This window comes from Homarus americanus, unplaced genomic scaffold (genome assembly GCF_018991925.1).
Source record: "Homarus americanus isolate GMGI-L3 unplaced genomic scaffold, GMGI_Hamer_2.0 scaffold45562, whole genome shotgun sequence".
Lineage (NCBI taxonomy): Eukaryota > Metazoa > Arthropoda > Malacostraca > Decapoda > Nephropidae > Homarus > Homarus americanus.
Genome location: NW_024744839.1, coordinates 13,409,598 through 13,433,114, shown reverse-complemented (window position 1 = coordinate 13,433,114; position 23,517 = coordinate 13,409,598). Strand labels below are relative to the sequence as shown.

Below are 23,517 nucleotides of genomic sequence, written 5' to 3'. Positions count from 1 at the left end.
TCTCTACATCACGCTTGTAACCACGCTGCCTCCTCCCAGCACCAGCCACCAAACTGCATTGTACATCCAATATAATATGTATACAGAGAGCACATTGTGAGTTTCCTTTCTCCATCCCATCCTGAGTGTGAACACCAAACAAACATCTCATACCCCACACAGGTCTTGACACTGAGGGTGGTATCACTTCTCACTGTCACGCAGGACAGAGGTTCACACACAAAGAAATACATCATATTCATTAACTATAAATGTATATAGGTCAGGTTCAAATGGATAATGTCACTGTTCACTGCCATGCAGGACAGAGGTTCGTACACAAAGAGTTGCATCATATTCATTGACAGTACATATACATATATGTAAACACACACATATACATACATATAAGTATATACATACACATATACATGTACACGTACATATACATGCACACACGCACACATACATACATATACGTCGGTCAGATTCATGTGGGTAATGTCACTTTTCACTGCCATACAGGACAGAGGTTCGTACACAAAGAATGCATCATATTCATTGACACTATATATAGGTCAGATTCATGTGGGTAATGCCACTGTTCACTGCCACGCAGGACAGAGGTTCGTACACAAAGAAGGAAATACATCACATTCACCAGCTTGGGAAATCGATCACGTCTCTGTTACCAGGGCCGGATTCAGGAGTGGGCAACTGCCCAGGGGCCTCCACATAAAATTTTTGACATGTGCGGTAGTAGCTATATCAGCGCTGGTCGACTTGAAACCACATGAATGACTCCAGTCATGTCTCACTTGTGTGTGTGTGTGTGTTGGGAATTTGTACACTATCAATAAATATAGTTAATTAAAAATTTCTCAATGTTCTAATTTCCTCAATATAACTGCATATGGCTTCAAAATTCTCCAAAGAAGTGTTCAAATATCAAAATTTTCCCGGGGGGCTTACAGTGTAGTGGATTCCAACCCCTACAAACGCTTGTCGCTGAGTAGCCGAACCCACGAATTCCCCAGTGTATGCCTTGTGGTCTAGGTCAACCAGCCCGCCATACATCACGGAGGTCAACTATTAAGCCACGCCTACCTCCGCTATATAAGACCTGACCTCGTAGTGACCCACCTCTCTTTCTACCTACACCAACCAGCAAGCAACACCACCTCCTCCGCTTCTGCCTGGCGGCCCTCGCTCCAGCCGGCGAGCATGGCGACCCACAAGCTTGTCCTCTGAGCACCCGCACCAACCAGCTCTCTCTACATCACGCTTGTAACCACGCTGCCTCCTCCCAGCACCAGCCACCAAACTGCATTGTACATCCAATATAATATGTATACAGAGAGCACATTGTGAGTTTCCTTTCTCCATCCCATCCTGAGTGTGAACCCAAATAAGAACATAAGAAAGTGGGATACTGCAGGAGGCCGACTGGCCCACACAGGGCAGATCCCTTTCACACCCATCCCAGCACTTCCATGTGCCTATCCAACTTCGTCTTGAAGCTCCCAAGCGTCCCCGATCCTACTATAGCACTCGGTAGCCTATTCCACATATCCACAACTCTATTACCAAACCAGTGCTTGCCTATATCCTTTCTGAATCGGAATTTATCTAATTTAAAGCCATTTGTTCTAGTTATTTCGTTATTACTGAGCTTCAGAACATCTTCCATTTTACCCTTGTTAATCCCACTTACCCACTTGAACACCTCTATCATATCTCCCCTAACTCTACGCCTCTCTAATGAATGCAAGCCTAAGCTTTTCAGTCTTTCTTCATATGGAAGGTTTCTAATATTATGGATCATTTTGTCATTCTTCTTTGTACTCTCTCCAAAGAATCTATGTCCATTCTATAATAAGGACACCAGAACTGAACCGCATAATCCATGTGTGGCCTCACTAATGCTAGGTAAAGTTTCAAGATAACGTCAGCAGTTCTGTTACTCACAGACCTAGATATGAACCCAAGAATCCTGTTTGCCTTGTTGCGAACGCTAATATATTGTTTTCTAGGTTTCAAGTCGTTGCTAACAAATACACCTAGATCTTTTTCACAAACTGAGTTTTCTATTTCCCCACAACCCTACCAAACACCACAGGTTACCCGGTCCCCGGTATCCTCCTTTATTAACACTGGGTAGACCGCCCAAACGGCTAGTAAGCTGATAAGTGGCGAATATGATAATAATAAAAAAAATAAGTAAAACTAAGTTACGTCGTGTTGCTAGAAAATAATGTTAAAAATACCATAATTAGAAAAAAAACGATCTAATTTATATTTTTCAGGCAACATAGACTGCCCAGAACTTTAAAATTATTATTGAATGGATAATTGTGATTAGATTGGCGTTTGTTGAGAAGTGAAATAATAGTGTGTACTGTAGGTCCATAGGACCTATGCTTCACTGTGGTACTTCTTCAACATCAGCTGAAGTGACGTCTTGTTCACTATTTTCACAATTAAACAACAAACAGTTATCCGTGTTGGGATCAGTTCTTATACAGAAAGCTTTTGATATAAATTAAATCACAATTATAATAAAAGCAAAAGAGGAAAGATAGCCAAGTGCACATTAAACTGTAGAAACTAATGCAGACGACCACTGATCAGATGAATCATTCACATCTAACGTATATGCTTGGACACTAATGAGGAATCGACAGAACATGTACAGCAACTCGGGGAAGAAACCACCTCAATCATTTACACCACATCTGTAACAGTGAGTTTTGCCAGCCCTGTTGGTTTTGTTAAGTGATTTTTTTGAAAATGAAAATGCAGTAGATATTTTACCGAGACCGGCTAAGTTCCTACAAACGCTATTTTACCGTGAGTGCGCCCTGATTGGCTAATCGTCCATTATCGGCAAGCAAAATATCTACTGCGTTAATTTTTTCTAGAGATGGTGTTTGGATAATAGTTGGAAAATTAAAACGACAATGCACAGGTTAGGAAGTTAAGTGAGGTTAGTTAAGGTTCTAAATAAGTTCTGTGCATTGTCGATTTGATTTGATGAGCCAACCATAGTGCACTCACGGTAAAATAGCGTTAGTAGGAACTTAGCCAGTCATGGAAAAATATCCACTGCCAAATAAAAAGTGGGTAATACAACTATTTTTGGTGTGTTTTATATAGTTAGGGATGAGGTGATAACAACAAAGGTAAAGGTGTAGAAGAGGGTGACCACTGGAAGGAATTCTTTGAATTGGTTGAAATTTTTTCTACACTCTAATATGATATTGAACACAAAAATGGAAACGACAATACAAAGAACCTAATAGAACCTGACCTAACGTACCCATAGGTTGGGTATGTTAGGTCAGCTTGTATTCGGTTCTATGCATTATCGTGTTAATTTATGTGTTAAACAACTTGCCTTAATATTGACGTTGATATAAGTCAGCAATGGTGAGGAGGAATACATGGAAGCGTTCACCATCATTTATAGGAAACGTCTCTTGAAGAGGGATTCAGTGCGGTAAACAACATAAATGATGCAGGGAGGTGAATTGTAAAGCGGGATAGAGTAAATAAAAAAATATACTTAAAATTATAATAAAAAGTTGTTGATTCTTTAAATATACTTAAAATCACCAAAACAATAAGTACAGGTGCTCCTCTACTTAAGAACATTCAACTTACAAACTTTCAGAGATACAAACCTCATCACTGAGGGGGGGGTTACCTGCCTGAACAGGTGTTTAATGTGGATGAGACTGGATTATTTTGAAGAAAATTCCAAATAGAACAAACATTACCTAAGAGAAGAGAGAGCCAGGTTTTAAGGCTGTATTAAATGGTATGGCTGTACTAAATATCCATAATCTTTTCATTATATACAATATGTTTGGTATCTACAAGAGTAAAGTTGGACTTACAAACAAGCCTCAGGAACGTAACTTGTTCGTAAGTAGAGGAGCACCTGTATAGCAAAGATAAAGAAAATAAACAAACAACTTCTGGTGGTCACCCTCTTCTACACCTTTATCAGAACAAATATTAATGGGCAAAGTTGAGGGGAAAAGAGCAAATGGAAGGCAGAGACTGAGATGAGTGAATTAAATTAAAACTGGGTCCCCAGAGAGATACTAAGGTAAAGTTTTACTTTCGGACAACACGGGAGTCTTAGAAATTGGTAAATTTTTACAAGTTGCCCATAATATAATAAATTAATGCTCTTTTCTCGAAAACGAATCATTTGCAATGGAAATGTTAGTAAGAAATGTTGTTAGAAATGACGAGATCTACCTAGAAATGGACCCAAAAATATTGTGGGACATTATGGGCAACATGTAAAAAAATTACCTAGAAATTTGGGTAAATTTATAGTAGTTCACACAACTCTGTTAGAAAGTCAAAACTATGTTTTTCTAGTGTATGCTTGTGTTTTGATTGATTCTGACCTTGATTTCCGTCGGAAATTACCCGTTGTTTAGTTATTGCCCCCTTCTACCCCCAACAAGATAGGGGATCCTTTTGGGAACCGGGATTTTGGGTGGGGTGTTTTCCGACAAAAATCATGGCAAAGTTAATAAAAAAAAAAAAAAACACAATTAAAACATATAAACCCAACCTTTTTTGGGATGACCTAACCTAACCTGACCCAACCTAACTCACGGTGTTTTTACTTCACCAGACTCCAACCATATGAAGGAATCACTGTTATATCTTACCTTATTCTGAATTAGAATCTTTACTGAGGTCGAGAGAACACCATGAGATCTAAAAAATGGTATAGCTTGTTCGTTTTTTCCCCCAAAATGCGCAGTTAACTCCATATAATTGAAGTGACACCCATCGCAGACTTTCATGGTCGGAAATGAGTTTGAATTTTGAAGCATGAGAGACCGAAAATCACAATTGAATCTAATTGGGCAAAAAATACAGCGAATTCTATAAGCAGAAACAACAATTCATTTTAATTGGTGGCCCCAAAAAAGAACGCTTTTGATTGGCCGCGTGACATGTACGGGAACGCATGTGCGTGACAATGTATGAAGGAAACACGCTGAGTGGGAGGTTGGGTAGGCGATAATGGCTGCAGATTAATGGAATTAAATAGAGAAAGATTTGGCATGCGCTATCTCTGTTATACGTTTCCGATGGTAATGTAATGGAAGAAAATTAGGGGTAGGAATGTTGTGTGAACTACTTTAAAAATACCAAAATTTTATCATTGAAATCAATAGTTTAGAACTTTCTAAGACACTTTTCTTCTTCAATGTTTATCTCGCAAATGATCTGACCTAACCTCCTAACTGGGGGACTCAGTCTCCCCAGCATAAGTAAGTTGTTTGCGAGGGAAACATCATTGTCTAAACTACTTATTAAATTCCTAAGATTCACCCTATGACCGAAACTAAAATAATACCGAGACAAATCCTTGGAGAATTAGTAAAAATAGCCTGAGAACATTTAAGAGTGGAGGACTGTTGTCACCAACCCTCAGATATGATGACAGTACTTTGATTGATTGATTGTGGTACTATTTCAATTGAATTTGACCTTCTTTTTCATTGGAAATGAGCCATTATTGAGAGATGAACCCCTACCCCCAACTACCAATCATTTTGATTGCATAAAGTGGGCAGGGCTTTGAAGTAGAAGGAAATTGTGGGGTAAGAACACAAAAAAAGGCACCAAACAAATCCATCAGGGTTGATGTTATCTCTACAAACTCTCTGAGATTGTGACTATGAGATACATGTAGTGGTTTTCCTGAGTTAAAATGTTAGCATCAGAGACATGTGGTTGGTCTAAAAGGACCAGTCTTGAGCTTCTTAGCTTCAACTCCATTGTCTTCGACCAATCAGTGATTGACATGGCCTGTGGGAGAATACGATTTTGAATTAAAAAATTTGATTTCATTCTTGTTATGGCCGCTTTGTGTATCTGGTGCTCTCCTACCTTTATTTGTTAGGTTAAGTTAGTTGGATTACGTTAGGTTGGATTAGCATCCTATTGGCTTCCGTTTTTGCACATCTCCTACCCAAAAACTCCGAATTCCTGTGGGTCCCCCAATATTTTTGGAGGGGAGGGGGGGGGGTGATAAATAAAACAAAAATCATTTCTGGTGGAAATGAAGGTCAAATTCGAATGAATCACATCAAATACCACTGGAAGAAACCTAGATTTCTGGTCAAAAACAAATTGGTAATGAAACTGCAATTTTACCCTTTGTCCAACCAAGTGCTTTAAGTGCAGAAATGCAAAAGCCACATTGAAGAAATTTCTTTGCCTTGGCCAGTTTCCTTCTGTTAGTACAAAACCTAAGGATCTTATGTCGATTATTGTGATAGTCTGAGTTAATATTTAGTATTGCCAACACCTACTTATATATTGAGACATAAGGAAAAAGAGAAAAAACTGCATTATACGTAATTTATTCTTTAGCATTTCCACCAGGAAATTTATATTTGTTTTGTATTTTAACTGATAAAATTACCAACAATATTAGTCGTTCAAAGTGGGTATGTCTTTGAAGTAGAAGAAAATGTGGGGTAAAAAAAAGCAATAAAAAGAACATCAAACAAACCTTTAAATATCTTACCTAACCTTTCCTAATTTGTATAAAGGTTAAAAAATGCTTTCGTGTTAATGTGTCTCTCCTCATCTGACAGCCAAAAACACACCATCACATACTAAACACCAAAAACATCACCATTACATATACAGTACTAAACACCGAAAACAACAGTATCACCGTAAACACAAATAACGTAATCTTTTTATAGTTTTAAGATTTTTTAGGGTAGGAAAAGGTAGGTACGGATTTCAAAAGATTTTTTTTTATCCCACTTTTCCCTTTTCCTTAAAGCCTTGCCTGCATTGAACAGCTAATATTGTTGGTAATTGGAGGTGTGGAAATCACATCAGTTAAAATACTTGAAAAATATAAATTTGTGATGGAAATGCTATAGAACAAATAATTTTTATTATTTTCACTCTCCCTATATAAGACTAAAAATATAAGTACCGTAAGTTGCGGCGTATAAGTCGACCAAGATTTTGAGTTAAAAATTCAGGTTTAGACCATACTCGCCATATAGGTCGACCCCCCAAGGCCCAAACATAGACTAGGCTAGAACTGGTAGCTTCTAAATATTTACCATAGTCTGAACTGCACTTTACACACTTCACAGAAGTTGGCAGAATACCATTAGGTTTAAAAATGTCAATAGCAGCGACTTCATTTTCAAGGACATAATGAATGGTTTGCCAAGCTGACAAAGAACATCTCTTGTATAGAGAAGCCATCTTGCGACTAGCCAAGTAAAATTAAAAGCTTTGAGCATGCACAGGAATATCACGTGACACTGAAACTTTTGCGGTAATGTGTGAGAACATCAAAGCCACCAGAAGGAGTTATTTGAGTTCGTTCATTCTTTCCACAGTTTTTCTTTTCATTATATTAAGTATTTTAAAAGAGGGGACATTTACTAGAACCTTATAGAACCCGACCTAACCAACCAAAGTAACATACCTAACCTTTCCTAGATGGGGGCCTAAGCTCCCTGGACCCCCAACCATATTAAACAGGAAGTACTTATTTTGTTTTGATATCTGGTACCAATGAAAGCAACTTCATTGAGGTGTCGTGGTATAAATTTATATATTTTGTGGACATGAGAGTACGCTTAGACCGAGTGGGTTAGTTGTAAACAAATAGAGCGGATGACAATACGCTGACAATGGCCGATTTTTCGCAGGATTATTTAGGGTAGATAATTAGTTTCTTTATGTAAAAAGCATGTATAGACGTCATTTTAGTATCGTGATCGGTTTTTCACCGTATTTCCCCCCACAATTTCCTTTATCCTTTATGCCTTGCCCACTACAGGTGATTTATAATTGCAGATAGAAAAAAAAAAGATATAAAAATACATATATTGAAAATAAAAAGTTGTTGCATCTTTGTAAAATGCTTACTAAAGAGATAAGAACATTGTTGAACAATTGAACGATATTGAACTCCTGGTGATAGTGGTTTCCTCATAAATTACCACTTCTGCTGATTAGCAGAATATAGTCATGTGAGTAAGATGTAAACGGTGTCTTCTGCTAAATTGTACTTTAATTAAAATCAAGAACTCCAAAAACTTAAAAAAAATATGCATAGTACAGTACAGTGGTCCCTTGGTTAACGAATGGTTCGGTTAACAAAATTTCGGTTAACGAATTACCTTCCATAAGAATCTTCAATTCGGTTAACGAACAAAAATTTGATTAACGAAATCCTTACGAACATCTCGTTTTGTTGTGAGCATCAGCTGATGAGCTAGTCTGCTAATTCAGTAATCTTTTCTATGTTTACATTCGTTTCCAGTGGAGTAAATACTGTATCAAGAAAATTGTGCTCTTTAATATTTGTGCAAAATGAATACTAAAATTTTAGTCTAATGCAAACTTTTGCATGTTTACATTCAAATTAATCACTCTCTAAAAGAATTCCAACAATGTAAATTATAGTCTCCCCGGTCACTTCTATGAAATTTTTTTGAGCAAAAAACAAAAACTCAATCTAAACAACATAAATAAACAAATACAAACTTCACTAGACCTTCGGCGCGAACTGCCAAACGTATCACCTCTTGCTCCCCTCCACCCCTCCCTCCCTCTCCCCCATCTGCCCAGCCAGGGTTTTAGGCTAGCAGTTTTTATCTTATATAATATCTCAGACTAAAGTTAGGAGAATATAATTTGCATTGCTGGAATCCTTGCAAGACAGCGAATAATTTGAATATAAACGTCATATATTTTGCACAAGAGATAAAAATTGTATTACATAAGTGTACAGTATGTATTACATTTTATAATGTAAAGTTTTTCAACTGTATTTCTGGGTAGATTTACATAAATATCTTCATTTATTTTCATCCATTTACATGCACACACCATACTAAAAGAAACGTAAAAGAAATAAATGACCTTAGTGCAAACCTGTAGTGTACATGTACTGAATGATAGCGGTACTAAAATTGTTTAATATTAACTCTTTTAGTCATTTTAACAATTATTGAACATAATTGAAGGTAAAGAAACTAGTTTCTGGCGTGCCATCTAGCCTGTTAACACACGAGACAGGCGTTGGTCTCTCTCTGTTTTCAGTGGAGGTAACATCTTGCTTGAGACTCTCTTCAACTAAATGCTTTTTTTTCTGTGTTTCCAAGCAAATTATTGGTCATTTTGAAATATATTTTACATATTGACAATATATAATGCAGTGCAGTGTTGATTTAAAGAAAATAATCTTGAAATACACCAAGAGAACTAAAATTTTATGGGTGAAATTTTATGGGTGAAATGGTGCCATGGGGTGACTTCTCTTCCATACCAATGCCTTCTCTTCTTCCTTCTCCTCCACCCCCATTCTAATTCCCATCATCATCATCCAGGAGCCTTCTACATACACACCTCAAAGTAAGTGTACTTTTCTACATTTTTTGTTGAATTTAGGCAATTTTCTGTGAGCTGGAACCAATTACCCAAAAACCCATTGAAACAATGGTTTCGGTTAACGAGCAACCTGCTGGAACGGATTGTGCTCGTTAACCGAGGGACCACTGTACTCACTTTACTCGGTCAATTGAACGGAGGTCCGCGTAAAGCGAGAAACACGTAAAGTGAACAACATAACATATGGGATTAATTGAAATAGATACCAGGCCGACCCCCAAACTCCACTTTTTCCCGACACAATACCTATGTTCTAGTAAAAATAACATCTTAATTTTATGATGGTACATGCACACAAGTAATATTTAAGAGAAATAGAGAAATACAGTCGCCAAGTTAATGTCCATTCAAATAATGGACTCAATTCCCTCCCTCTCTTCTCACACTCCTGGCTCTTCCCTCTCTGAGAAATGTTTGGGGGAAAACACAAGATTTTAAGGTATAGTAATAAGTAATACCTCAAACTAAAGTTAGGATAATATAATTGACATTGCTGGATTCCTTGCAAGACCAGGAATATTTTGAATATACACGTCATATATTTTGCACAAAAGATAACATATTTGCTCAGAGTAAACAAAATACTTACAGTAGATCTAAAATTTGTATGTCTAATGCAAAATCTATGATGTTTATATTCAAAATGATAATCAAATTGTAAGAATTCCAGCAATGTAAATTATATTCTGGCCGGGGTAATTTGTATGAATTTTATGAGCTAAATAAAAAAATTATACTTCACCCACGTATATGAGTGCGTATATGAGTAGATGCACCGTGTAAAGTGGGAATTCCAGTTCTGGCAGGGTACCGTGTAAAAGTAGAAACGCGTAAAAAAAAAACCGCTTAAAGCGGGGAATTACTGTACGTGGATTGCCCCGCCGGAGGAATATTCTGTACATTGAAGTAATTGAAGTACGTTCAAATTGCGCGCGGCACCGAACACTGCACACCGCCCACTCCCGCTACCTCACACACACACACACACACACACACATAGCGCGTCGTCATCCTCACTCAGTCAGTCTCGCTGTAACCACGCTTGTGTCGACATCAGCATTGTAGTTGCAAAAATATTGCATTTCCATGAATGTATTATATCAAGCACAGTATGAATAGAATATCACTAATATAACACTATTTTAACCGAAAGCTATTAAAAAAACGAGTAACATATCTTGAACATCGGAAAGTTAGGTAAAGTCTTTTGTTTTCATGTAGTTTATCCTAATTTACATTGAAATACATTACGTTTCAGCAAAACTACTATTTATTTCTGAGAATATGGAAATGTGATATTTTTGCTGAAATGACGTACGTTTTACAGTGGAAAGTGACGAAACCAATGACTTTCGCTTTCTTTCGTTCAAAAGATGTTACCGTAATCGCTTTTCGAATGGTTTTCAGTTAAAAAACTGTTGTATTACAATAATATTCTATCCTAATTCACTTGTGATGCAACAGTTATTTAACTGAAAACCATTCGAAAAGCGATTACGGTAACATCTTTTGAACGAAAGAAAGCGAAAATCATTGTTTTCGTCACGATTTTATCCCACTTTCCACTGTAATACGTACGTCATTTCAGCAAAAATATTACATTTCCGTGAATGCAGTGTATCAAGCACAGTATGAATAGATTATCATTGTAATTTAACTATTTTAACCGAAAACTACTAAAAAAAACGAGTAACATCTCTTGAACATCGGAAGGTTAGGTAAAGTCTTTTGTTTTCGTCATGTATTTTATCCTATTTTACATTGAAAATACATCACTTTTCAGCAAAACTACTATTTATTTCTGTGAATATATTCATTCAGGCGCAGTTTAGGTTAAATATACATGTGATGTAACAGTTTTTTAACTGAAAACGATTCGAAAAACACGTACCCTCTCGCCCTGTTCAAGGAGAAGACGGGGGAGGAGCTGTTTGGTGCTGAAGACGATGGCAAGGAAAATGATTTTGATGGATTTTAATGAAAATATTCAGAAATATGGTATCGTAGTATTTATTCAAGTGAATTAGGAGAGAATATTATTGTAATACAACAGTTTTTTTACCTGAAAACCATTCAAAAAGCGATTACGGTAAAATGTTTTGAACAACGAAAGAAAGCGAAAGTCATTGTTTTCGTCATGATTTTATCCCACTTTCCACTGTAAAACGTCCGTCATTTCAGCAAAAATAATACATTTCCATATTTATTTCTGAGAATATATTCATTCAATCACAGTTAAGGTAATGCAGTGACCCCTCGTTTAACGAACACCTCAGTTAACGTAATTTCGATTAACGAACTGTCTTCCATAAGGATCTTCAATTCGGTTAACGAAAAAAAATTCGGTTAACGAAGTTCTTACGAACCGACCTCAACATGTTTTCGCTTGCACTGACCGGGCAACCAGCTTTAGTATCAGTCCCCCAATACATTAATCGGTTCTAGGGCTTAAATTCCTTACTATATTAGTAAATATCAAGAAGTTTATACTATTCAATAATTTTAAAAGTTTAATATTCAATTTTTTAGTCATTTTAACAATTATTGAACATAATTGAAGGTAAAGTGACTAGTTTAATGCGCGGCATCCAGCCTCTTAACACAGCAAACAGGCGTTAGTCTCTCTCTGTTTTCACTGGAAGTAACATCTTGCTTGAGACTCTTCAACTAAACGCTTTTTTTCTGTGTTTCCAAGCATATTATTGGTCATTTTGAAATATATTTTATATATTGACAATATATAATGCAGTGCAGTGTTGATTTAAAGAAAATAATCTTGAATTACACCAGAGAGCTAAAATTTTATGGGTGAAATGGCACCATGGGGTGACATCTCTTCCACCCCAATGCCTTCTCTTCTTCCTTCTCCTCCACTCCCATTCTAAATCCCATCATCATCATCATCATCATCATCATCATCATCATCATCATCATCCAGGAGCCTTCTACATACACACCTCAAAGTAAGTGAACTTTTCTACCATTTTTGTTGAATTTCAGAAATTTTCGGTGAGCTGGAACCAATTACCCAAAAACCCATTGAAACAATGGTTTCGGTTAACGAACTTTTCGGTTAACGAACGACCTTCTGGAACGGATTGAGTTCGTTAACGGAGGGGTCACTGTATATACTTGTGATGTAATATTTTAATGAAAATACCCGGTACAGTATTTAGAAATATGGTATCGTAGTTTTCTTTTGTTTCAAATTTAATTAACAAAGATTGATGTTTCAAATGTAATGAACAAAAATTTATGTATCTATAAATAAACTTTAAAAAATGAATACTCTATGTTTTACATCGTCCTGTGCTGCCATACCATGCATTTGGCTACTTTGGGCTTGCTATGATGACGCAAGAGATCTGCCCTGGCAACTGTGCCGACACTCACAGCTGGTGGTGCGTCGTTTCCATTGTTTACTGGTAGTTACTGGTAAATATTTTTCAACCTAACGAAACTATTAGCCATTTAGAGGTGGACCCTCAATTTTTTGCCAAATAATTTGGTCTTAAAAACTCCAACTACACACAGGTAAATTTGGTAAATAAGGACATGGGGGGGCCAGTGGTTTTCTAGGGGGGGAGGGGGCAGCAATAGTACACGGATTTTTAACATTCACGGGTTATCTCTGTTACCTAACCCCCGCGTATGTTAAGGGCCAACTGTAGTATTATAATCTTACTTTGTTTAGTTCCTTCATTTTATTATCCCTGAAGATCGTAGTAAGTTGAAGTTACGTAAATCCTGGTGAGTGCGTATAACTTTAATGGCCTCGTCATAATCAATCACGTACTGTTCAAAGTCTTCCTCTGCCCTCTCTAAAAATCGCTCCTCTCATTCTGAACGGGATGTGACCACCTTTTCTTACTGAGCACACAGCCAGATACATAGCTTCCGGCCTCAGGCAAACTGACACCCTATTTTTTAAGGACTTTCAACCTTATTTCTAGTCTACCTAGCGGGTTACATCCAATACCAACATGTAGAGGAAGGGTGAAAATAGTGATACCCATAAAAAAACGCACTTTGCCCGGGGTGGCGCTTTACCCCCTTGTAATGTTGAGTGCCTCACATGTTCTGTGCATTCTTTTCCATTTTCTTGTTCAGTATCATGCAAATGGTATCTCCAGAAATATTGGTTCATTCCCATAAGAATGGAGGAAACTGCAGCTGGCCTGCTGGCCCATACTGGGCAGTCCCATTTACAGCCAATCCCCTATTGCTCATATATCCATCCAACCCATGTTTGAAGCTATCCAGCTTATTCGATTTAATGATAATGTTTGGTAACTTGTTCCACTCATCCACTGCAGTACTCTATTTCCAAACCAATGTTTACCTATCGTGCGCCTAAATCAAAATTTGTCTAATTTAAAACCATTGCTATGAGTTTGCTCCTGGTTGGATAGTTTTAGTACTTTGTTATATCATCTTTGTTTAACCCTGACTTTTATCATATTGCCCCCTCACTCTATGTCTCTCAAGGATTAGTATTGTCATTCTCCTCTGAATTCTTTCTAGGGATTCTATATCCATTTTCGATTACGGTGACCAGAACTTAACTGCGTAATCCAAGGGAGGTCTCACATGCGCATGATATAGTTTTAGGATAACCTCGCTAGTCTTGTAACTAACACTTTTGTATGAACCCAAGTACTTTGTTAGCCTTGTTTCGAGCAAATACACATTGTTGACTTGGTTTTAGATTCCTACTTATCATTATTCCTAAATCTTTCTCACAATCGAATTTCTCTTTAATAATGTTGTTCATCTGATATTTGGTTTCTCTGTTTACATCTCCTAGACTAAGTACTTTACATTTATCCACATTAAATTTCATCTGCCATTTTTCAGACCATGCGAAAAATTTGTTTAGATCTGTTTGTAGTTTCGTAGTGTCCTCGTCAGATTTAATTACACTGTTATTTTCATAGAAATATCATATATCTGTAAGAAAAATAAATACTATACTGTACAATATAACTGATTAGTACAGACACTCCCAGGTTTACGGAAAGGTTCTGCTTCTGGACCCTATCTGTAAGCCGAATTTTCTGTAAACCGAAAATGACCCATCCATAAGGTAAATATGTACTATACCCTGTACTGAATCACAGATGACGTCTCACAAGGGTATGCTTTCCGCCGCCTTATGCATAATCCTCCATAAATAGTGTTGTTACACCGTACTAGTTACCTTCTGTACTAACAGAAACTCTTGTGCAAACCGATAATTTTTATAATGGGACTTATGGGAGGCATTCTGTATCCTCGAATTTCTGTAAACCGAGTGTTCTGTAACCCAGGCAGTGTCTGTACTGTATTGTAGATAGGTTAAGTTAGGTAAGGTATTATAGGTTATTACAAATTGTATTCCTTATATAATTTTTTGTAATTTTCTTGAAGGAAGCTTTTACCTTGTATGAAGAAATTTCCTTGCTAAGGACACCACAGTTGTTAAGTACAGCTCCTCCCCGACTTACGACGGGGTTAGGAACCCAAATCCAGTTCGTAAGTCAGGATGGTCGTAAGTTAGAAATGCAAAAAAAAAAAAAAAAAAAAAATCTAAAATGAAATATAGTACAGTGGTACCCCGATTTACGCGGTCAATTAAACCCACAGGGCACCGCGGAAAGTGAAAACCACGTAAAGTGAACAACAGAACATATGGGATTAATTCCAATAGAGACTGGCCCGACCCCCAAACTCCACTTTTTGACGACACAAAACTATGTTGTAGTAAAAATATTATGTTAACTTTATGATGGTATGCAGACACAATTAATATAGAAGAGGCTAGGTTAGGAAAAATAAAGGTTAGGTTTAACACTTACGTTAGTAGAAGAGATGGGTCGGCATACAGGGATGGAGGCTGGTTCCGAGGCAGAGGGCAGATTACTGGCCCTCAGGTGAATCACCATCACTATCCGTCATAGTTGTCAGGGCCTCCCTCACAAATCCCTCAAAGTCACCTTCACTGTCACTATCACTGGCTCGGGGGGGAATGGGACAACTGGCCGCCACCATCTGGCCGCCGCGGACTGGGGGTAAACTGCAAACGCCTAATTTTGCGCTCTCAAGGCAGGTTAGGTTAGGTTAGGTTAGGTTAGGTACTTCATGGGCTGCGGCCAGATGGCGGCGGCCAGTTGTCCTAGACCCGGCTCGGGGTGGCTGTGGTGGGTTGCGGGATTAAGAACTCGGTAATGCTTTTTGACGGCTAGTGTTGATGTTGTCCTGATACATCTTGATGTACGGCTCCATAGCCTGCACCAGCCGGGTATGGAAGACTTCATAGCAGTCATCATCATGGTCGTTGGAAAGGAAGAGCTTCAATTTCTCTGCACACTCGATGGCACCCTTAATATTACTATGCGTTAACTTATGTTCTTCTGGGATTGACGCACCACCTGCCTCTTCACTGACGTGATCATCTTCCAACATCTCGTCTGCAGTCATTTCAGGATCTCTGATCACCTCTAGGATGTCTTCGTTGGTGGTCTCGGAGAAGCCTTCGGCTGTAATACTGTGCGCAGCATCTCTTGCAAAGTCCAATGCCACTGTCACAGACTGAACCTCACCAGTCACAGGTTGACTCCGCCTCTCACCTGGTATACCATGCAACACATGCCTCCATGCGTGACGAATCGTAGCTATAGACAGCTGATCCCATGCCTCCACCAAGAAGTCCACAGCTTGTTTGACGTTAAATTTTTTCCAAAACTGTTTGACGAGAACTTCTTGATTCACCACCTGCTGTTCCTTGTCCTCGTCCTCGTCGCTTTTGCTCTCGCTATCGGTGTCACCCAGCTTACACAACTCATCCTTGGTGTTGGTACAGTCGTTCAGGAGCTTAAATTTCTTTGCAGAGTATGCAGCTTTCACATTGCAGATCAACTCCTGGTCCATGGGCTGGATTAATGACGAAGTGTTGGGAGGAAGGAAGACCACTTTTACGTTGGGGTGACGATCCATAAGTAGTGGCGAGTGTCCTGGTGCGTTGTCAAGGAGCAACAGAATGTTGAATGGAACATTCTGTTGCTCGCAGAATTTCTTCACGGCGGGAACGAAACAGTCATCAAACCAGGAGAGTGACAGAGCAGAGAACATCCACGCCTTACGTGCGGTCAGCCAGTGGACATTAATCTTGCTCATGTCCACGTTCTTGTAGGCGTGCGGCTTGCGTGCTGTGTGGATCACCGATAACTTGAGCTTACAGTTACCGGAGGCATTGGTGGTAAACAGGACGGTGATGCGCTCCTTCTGCAACTTCCGGCCCCGACACTTGCTGGCATTCTTCACAACGAAGGTCTTGGAAGGTAGTTTTTCCAAAAAAGACCAGATTCGTCCATGTTAAACACCTGGTCGTCGGTGTACTGTCCTTCCTCCATAATCTCACTTAAAAACGGAGGAAATTCCCTAGCCGCAACACGGTCAGCACTAGCTTCTTCACCACCAATATTGATATTGGGGATCTTGTTCCTCTTCTTAAACCTATGTAGCCAACCAGAGGAAACACTGAAGGGTTTGTGACACTGCTGCGTACAGTTCATGGGCGTACTCTTGAACGGATTGCGTGTCCACCGCCATGTTGTGTCGCGCCTGACGAATCACGTAACTCACCAGCAAATTTTCAACCTTTAGCAGCACCTTGTTCTGGCAATACTTGATCATTGAAGCACCTGCAGACTTTGTGATTCTCGTGTGTTCTTTGATCTTGGCTGCATCCTTCTTAATAGTATGAATCGTAGATTCGTTGACTCCATGCTGGCGCACGAGATCAGCTTGACGTGTTCCTTTCTCCAAATCTTGAATTATCTTGTATTTTATTTCGTAGCTTAGGGAACGTCGTATCTTCTTTGGTTTAGGGCGGCTGGGCCCAGGTAAGGCAAGGTTTCTCTCTGGGGGCGGTGGTCCGGCGGAAGCCATTTTACAGAACAATGGATGCACGTTTACACGGTGTAGCCTGGAGGGATGAAACTGACGCGGCTAGGTCAAGCGTCGTTCTTCCCTCTCTCCCGCAGGTGGACACGTCATATTACTTTAAACCAATCACAACTAGCAGCGGAGGGAGGTAAGGATGCATGGCCCAATCACAGTCCGATACGTCATATGACGTCAGTGATAACGCAACAGAGACATCCACTGCGCAACCTTACTGCGCGGCTTGCCCAAGCAGGAGAAGGCGGGAGGGTCGAATCTAAAAATAGCGTCGCGCCAGACACGCTGCGCGTATATGGGTAGATGCACAGCGTAAAGTGAAAGTCTGGTTCTGGCGAGGTGCCGCGTAAATGCGAAATCGCGGAAAGTGAAACCGCGTAAAGCGGGGTACAGTGGTCCCTCGGTTAACGAGCACAATCAGTTCCAGCAGGTTGCTCGTTAACCGAAAAACTCGTTAACCGAAACCATTGTTTCAATGGGTTTTTGGGTAATTGGTTCCAGCTCACCGAAAATTGCCAAAATTCAACAAAAAAGGTAGAAAAGTACACTTACTTTGAGGTGTGTATGTAGAAGGCTCCTGGATGATGATGATGATGATGATGATGGGAATTAGAATGGGGGTGGCGGAGAAGGAAGAAGAGAAGGCATTGGGGTGGAAGACAAGTCACCCCATGGCACCATTTCACCCATAAAATTTTAGTTCTCTTGGTGTATTTCAAGATTATTTTCTTAAAATCAACACTGCACTGCATTATATATTGTCAATATGTAAAATATATTTCAAAATGACCAATAATTTGCTTGGAAACACAGAAAAAAAGCGTTTAGTTGAAGAGAGTCTCAAGCAAGATGTTACCTCCACTGAAAACAGAGAGAGACTAACACTTGTCTGGTGTGTTAACAGGCTGGATGGCACTCCAGAAACTAGTTTCTTTACCTTCAATTATGTTCAATAATTGTTAAAATGACTAAAAAAGTTAATATTAAACTTTTAAAATTATTGAATAGTATAAACTTCTTGATATTTACTAAAATAATAAGGAATTTAAGCCCTAAAACCGATTACTGTATTGGCGGACTAATACTACAGCTGGTGGACCGCCAAATGCAAGTGAAAACATATTGAAGTCGGCTCGTAAAAAACTCGTTAATCGAGGGATTGCTCGTTAACCGAAGTTAAGAATCTTATGGAAGGTAAATCGTTAACCGAAATCTCGTGAACCGAGGGACCACTGTAATACTGTACACTAAAAGTAATCAATAATGAAGAATGGATACTGTGTGACTGAGCACTTATCTTTAATGTAGTCGGCTGAATGCACAAGGGGCCCCCATAATTTTCTGTTTGCAGGATACATGGAGACTATATTAATTGGATAAAGCAGAGGAGGAGACAGGGCTGGGTGGGTCATCAATGTTGCTTTCTTCAGACAAGTTTATGTACTGTGGTAACTTGCTGGTTGAAGGTATTGGATCATCTTTAGGGAGTGAAGAGGCAACACTGGTGGGGTGTGAGGAGACAGCACTGGGGGACTTCTTGAAATAGATGTCCAATTTAGACTGCATAGTTTGCTTTTTCTTTTCATTATAAATTTCTCTGTAGCAAGCAAGTGCATCTTGGATCATTCTGTCAACTTTGGCAAAACACTCATAATTTTGATCCATTCCGTCAAACATTTGCATCCCCTTATTAATTGTAGCAAATGCCTCTGCCATTTGCTTCACTGAAAAATTTTGGGGGGTGCAGGTCCTTCTTCTACATTTCGACTCGCTTCTTCCTCTACATTTTTGTGTGCTTCCAGTTCGATAAGATCCTCATTACGTAGCTCTTCTGCTACACTTTCAACCAACTGTTCAACATCATTATCAATTTCTAACTGAACCTGTTTACCTAACTCCAGACTATCTTGTTAATAATCTCAGAACTAACTTTATTTTCATTAAATCCTCTGAAATTGTTCACATATCTTTTCAGTATTTTCTTCCATATTCGATTCATGCACTGTTGTGTAACCTTATCCCATGCTGCAATAATGCTCTTTATACATGTCAAAATGTTGTACTCCTTCCAAAACTCTCTGAGCATTTTCTTACCTTCAGTAGCAGCAACAGCCTGAGCGAAGGTCGTACATAAGTAATTTGCTTTAAAAGCTGCAATAGCACATTGATCCATGGGTTGGATGACAGAGGTAGTGTTAGGTGGAATGTAGACTACATTAACATCAGGGTGCATGTCATCCAGCTTGTGGTGGGTGTCCCGGAGCATTATCCAAAATCAGCAAAATCTTGAATGCAATCCCTTGTTGCAGACAATACTCCTTGGCTCGAGGAATGAAACAATTCATGAACCAATCCTCAAACAGTACTAGGGTCATCCAGGCTTTCTTGTTACTGCGACAAAACACTGGCAGTGTGTGCTTGCTGACATGTTTAAAAGCCCTGGGGTTCTCTGAATGATAGATCATGAAGGGCTTGATCTTGAAACCAGCAACATTCCCCCCCCCCCAACAGAAGTGTAATTCGGTCCTCGAATGCCTTGAACCCTGGCATTGTTTTTGCCTCTTTGTGGATGTATGTCCGTCCAGGCATGCGCTTCCACAATAATTCAGTTTCATCCACATTGAATATTTGCTCAGGCAAATAATTTCCTTCCACAATCACACGATCTAGCTTCTTAAAAGCCTTGGCAGCATCAACATCAGCACTAGCTGCCTCTCCACTCACCTTAACATTATGTAAACTGTTGCTGTTCTTAAACCTATGAAACCACCCATGACTTGCTGTGAAGGTTTGTTCGCACTCATCTCCTGCCTGCTCCTTCAGGCTTTCGAGCAGGCTTCTTGCCTTAGCCTGTAAAGTTAGAAGGCTTAAGGGTACACGCTTCTGTATCTGGTCTTCCATCCATATCACCAATAATTTTTCCATCTCGTGAATGGGACCTTGTCTTTTCTTCTTAATTATAGTTCCCTTTATGGGTGCTGATTCTTTCATTACATCACAAATACGTTCCTTGTCCTTCAGAATAGTGGATATGGTCGAATGCGAAAACCCTAGGTCGTGTGAAATTGTTGCTACAGATTTTCCATTTTCATACTTCATTATTATCTTCATTTTCGTCTCAAAAGAAATTGACTGTCTCCTTTTTCTTCTGAGCACCACCACCACTCTCACTTCTACGCTTTCCAGTCATTATAAAGTCAATTAGGTACGAAAATAATGTCGGTACACAGCGCGATCAGTTGCAGATACGACAGCCAAACACCAATTAAGCGCTCTACTGCATGGGAGCTGTACCCTTGCGGTGACCCAAACCACGCTCTCGTATGGGACGGAAAAATTTTGGTATAGAAAATGCGCGCGTCGTTTGAAATATTTTTTGGTCCCGACTGCGTGGTCGTATGTGCGGATGGTCGTTACTGACAGAGCAGGTTGTAAGTGCGGGTGGACGTAGGACGGGTAGGTCGTAAGTCGGGGAGGAGCTGTATTACCTATAAAAAAGTAAATAATACTTCAATGAAATAGGGGTGCCATCGTAAGTGTGTGCTTTTCCTGTACCACATGGTGTGTATTTTTGGTACTGTACTTCGTTTACTTTTATCCCCTCAGTTGTGCATTGGAACGGTCTGGGTTAACCAGTGGATATGATGGCTGTAGGTTAATGCAATACTGAGTAAAAAGAAAAGTTCTTAATTGAATGGGTAGTTCAGTGGTTACAATCTTATTTCCTAATCCATGGACACCGTATAGACTGTTTACATTCTATGATTTGTCGTAGACAAAATGAACCAACCAATCCTAGGATGGAAGTACAGTCGGCCCTTAACATACTCAGGGGTTAGGTAACAGAGATACCCGTGAATGTTAAAAATCCGTGTATTTTTGCTGCCCCCCCAAACCCCTGGCCCCCCATGTCCTTACTTACCGTATATACCTGTGTGTAGTTCGAGTTTTTAAGACCAAATTTTTTGGCAAAAAATTGTGGGTCGACCTCTAAACGGGTAACAGTTTCGTTAGGTTGAAAAATATATACCAGTAACTACCAGTAAACAATGGAAACGACTCACCACCAGCTGTGAGTGTCGGTACAGATGCCAGGGCAGATCTCTTGCGTCATCATAGCTAGCTCAAAGTAGCCAAATGCATGGTATGGTATACACAGGACGATGTAAAACATAAAGTATTCATTTGTTTAAGTTTATTTATAGATACTGTACATAAATTTTTGTTCATTACATTTGAAACATCAATCTTTGTTAATTAAATTTGAAACAAAAGAAAACTACGATACCGTATTTCTAAATACAGTGAACCCTCACTTTACGCGGTCAATGGAACCCACGGCGGCCCTCGTAAAGTGAGAAATGCGTAAAGTGAACAACATAACATATGGGATTAATTGAAATAGAGACCGGGCCGACCCCCAAACTCCACTTTTTCAGACACAATACCTACGTTGTAGTAAAAATAACTTCTTAATTTTATGATGGTATGCACACACAATTAGTAATTAAGAGAAATATCAATAATATTAGGTTTTTTAACACTTACATTAGTAGAAAAGATGGCTGGGCACACGGGGATGGGGGGTTGGTTCCGAGGCAGAGGGCAGATTATTGGCCCTCACCTGTATCACTTGTATCAATTGTATCACTCTCCACCACAGAGGCTTGCAGGGCCTCTTTGTCAAACCCCTCAAAGTCCATATAAGTCCATATCTTCACTATCATTATCACTATCACTGACTTGGGCCGGCTGTGGTGGGTGGCGGGTGAAGAACTGGTAATGTTTTGATGACTGGGCGACCTTGTGCGCACCATGTTCGCGCCGCTTACACAACATGGCGGATGGCGGGAGGTTTGGATCCAAAAATGGCGCGGCTCGCCAGCCGCTCTCCGCGTAAATGGGTACACGCACCGCGGAATGTGAGCATTCCGGTTTCGGCAGGGTACCGCGTAAACGTGGAAACGCGTGAAGTGAAACCGCGTTAAGCGGAGGTTTACTGTACCGGGTATTTTCATTAGAATATTACATCACAAGTATATTTTACCTTAACTGTGACTGAATGAATATATTATATTCTCAGAAATAAATATGGAAATGTAATATTTTTGCTGAAATGACGTACATATTACAGTGGAAAGTGGGATAAAATCATGACGAAAACAATGACTTTCGCTTTCTTTCGTTATTCAAAAGATTTTACCGTAATCGCTTTTCGAATGGTTTTCAGTTAAAAAACTGTTGTACTGTACAGTTAGCCCTCACTTTACGCGGTTAATGTAACCCGGAGGGTCCCGCGTAAAGTGAGAAACGCGTAAAGTGAATAACATAACATATGGGATTAATTGAAATGGAGTCCGGGCCGATCCCCAAACTCCACTTTTTGACGACACACAACTATGTTGTAGTAAAAATATTATCTTAACTTTATGATGGTATGCACACACAATTAATAATTAAGAGAAATATCAATAATATTAGGTTTTTTAACACTTACATTAGTAGAAAAAATGGCTGGGCACACGGGGATGGGCGGTTGGTTCCGAGGCAGAGGGCAGATTATTGGCCCTCACCTGTGTCACTTGTATCAATTGTATCACTATCCACCACAGAGGCTTGCAGGGCCTCTTTGTCAAACTCCCCAAAGTCCATATAAGTCCATATCCTCACCATAATTATCACTATCACTGACTTGGGCCGGCTGTGGTGGGTGGCGGGTGAAGAACTGGTAATGTTTTGATGACTGGGCGACCTTGTGCGCACCATGTTCGCGCCGCTTACACAACATGGCGGATGGCGGGAGGTTTGGATCAAAAAATGGCGCGGCTCGCCAGCCGCTCTCCGCGTAAATGGGTAAACGCACCGCGGAATGTGAGCATCCTGGGTTCCGGCAGGGCACCGCGTAAACGTGGAAACGCGGAATGTAGGACCGCGTAAAGTGAGGGTTAACTGTATTGTATTACAATAATATTCTATCTTATCATTAGCCTCATAATCCCACAACTGAAAACCATTCGAAAAGCGATTACGGTAACGTCTTTTGAACGAAAGAAAGCGAAATTTATTGCTTTCGTCACAATTTTATCCCACTTTCCACTGTAATACGTACGTCATTTCAGC

General features: G+C 39.5%; 1 protein-coding gene across 1 annotated transcript in view; it reads left to right on the top strand.

Moving 5' to 3' along the window:
• Nucleotides 1-2,443: 2,443 nt before the first annotated feature.
• LOC121878151 overlaps nt 2,444-23,517 on the top strand; it is a 54,044-nt gene continuing 32,970 nt past the window's right edge. Inside the window, exon 1 of the mRNA XM_042384173.1 lies at nt 2,444-2,722. The gene's annotated coding sequence lies outside the window, so the exon portion shown is untranslated. The remainder of the gene's footprint in view (nt 2,723-23,517) is intronic.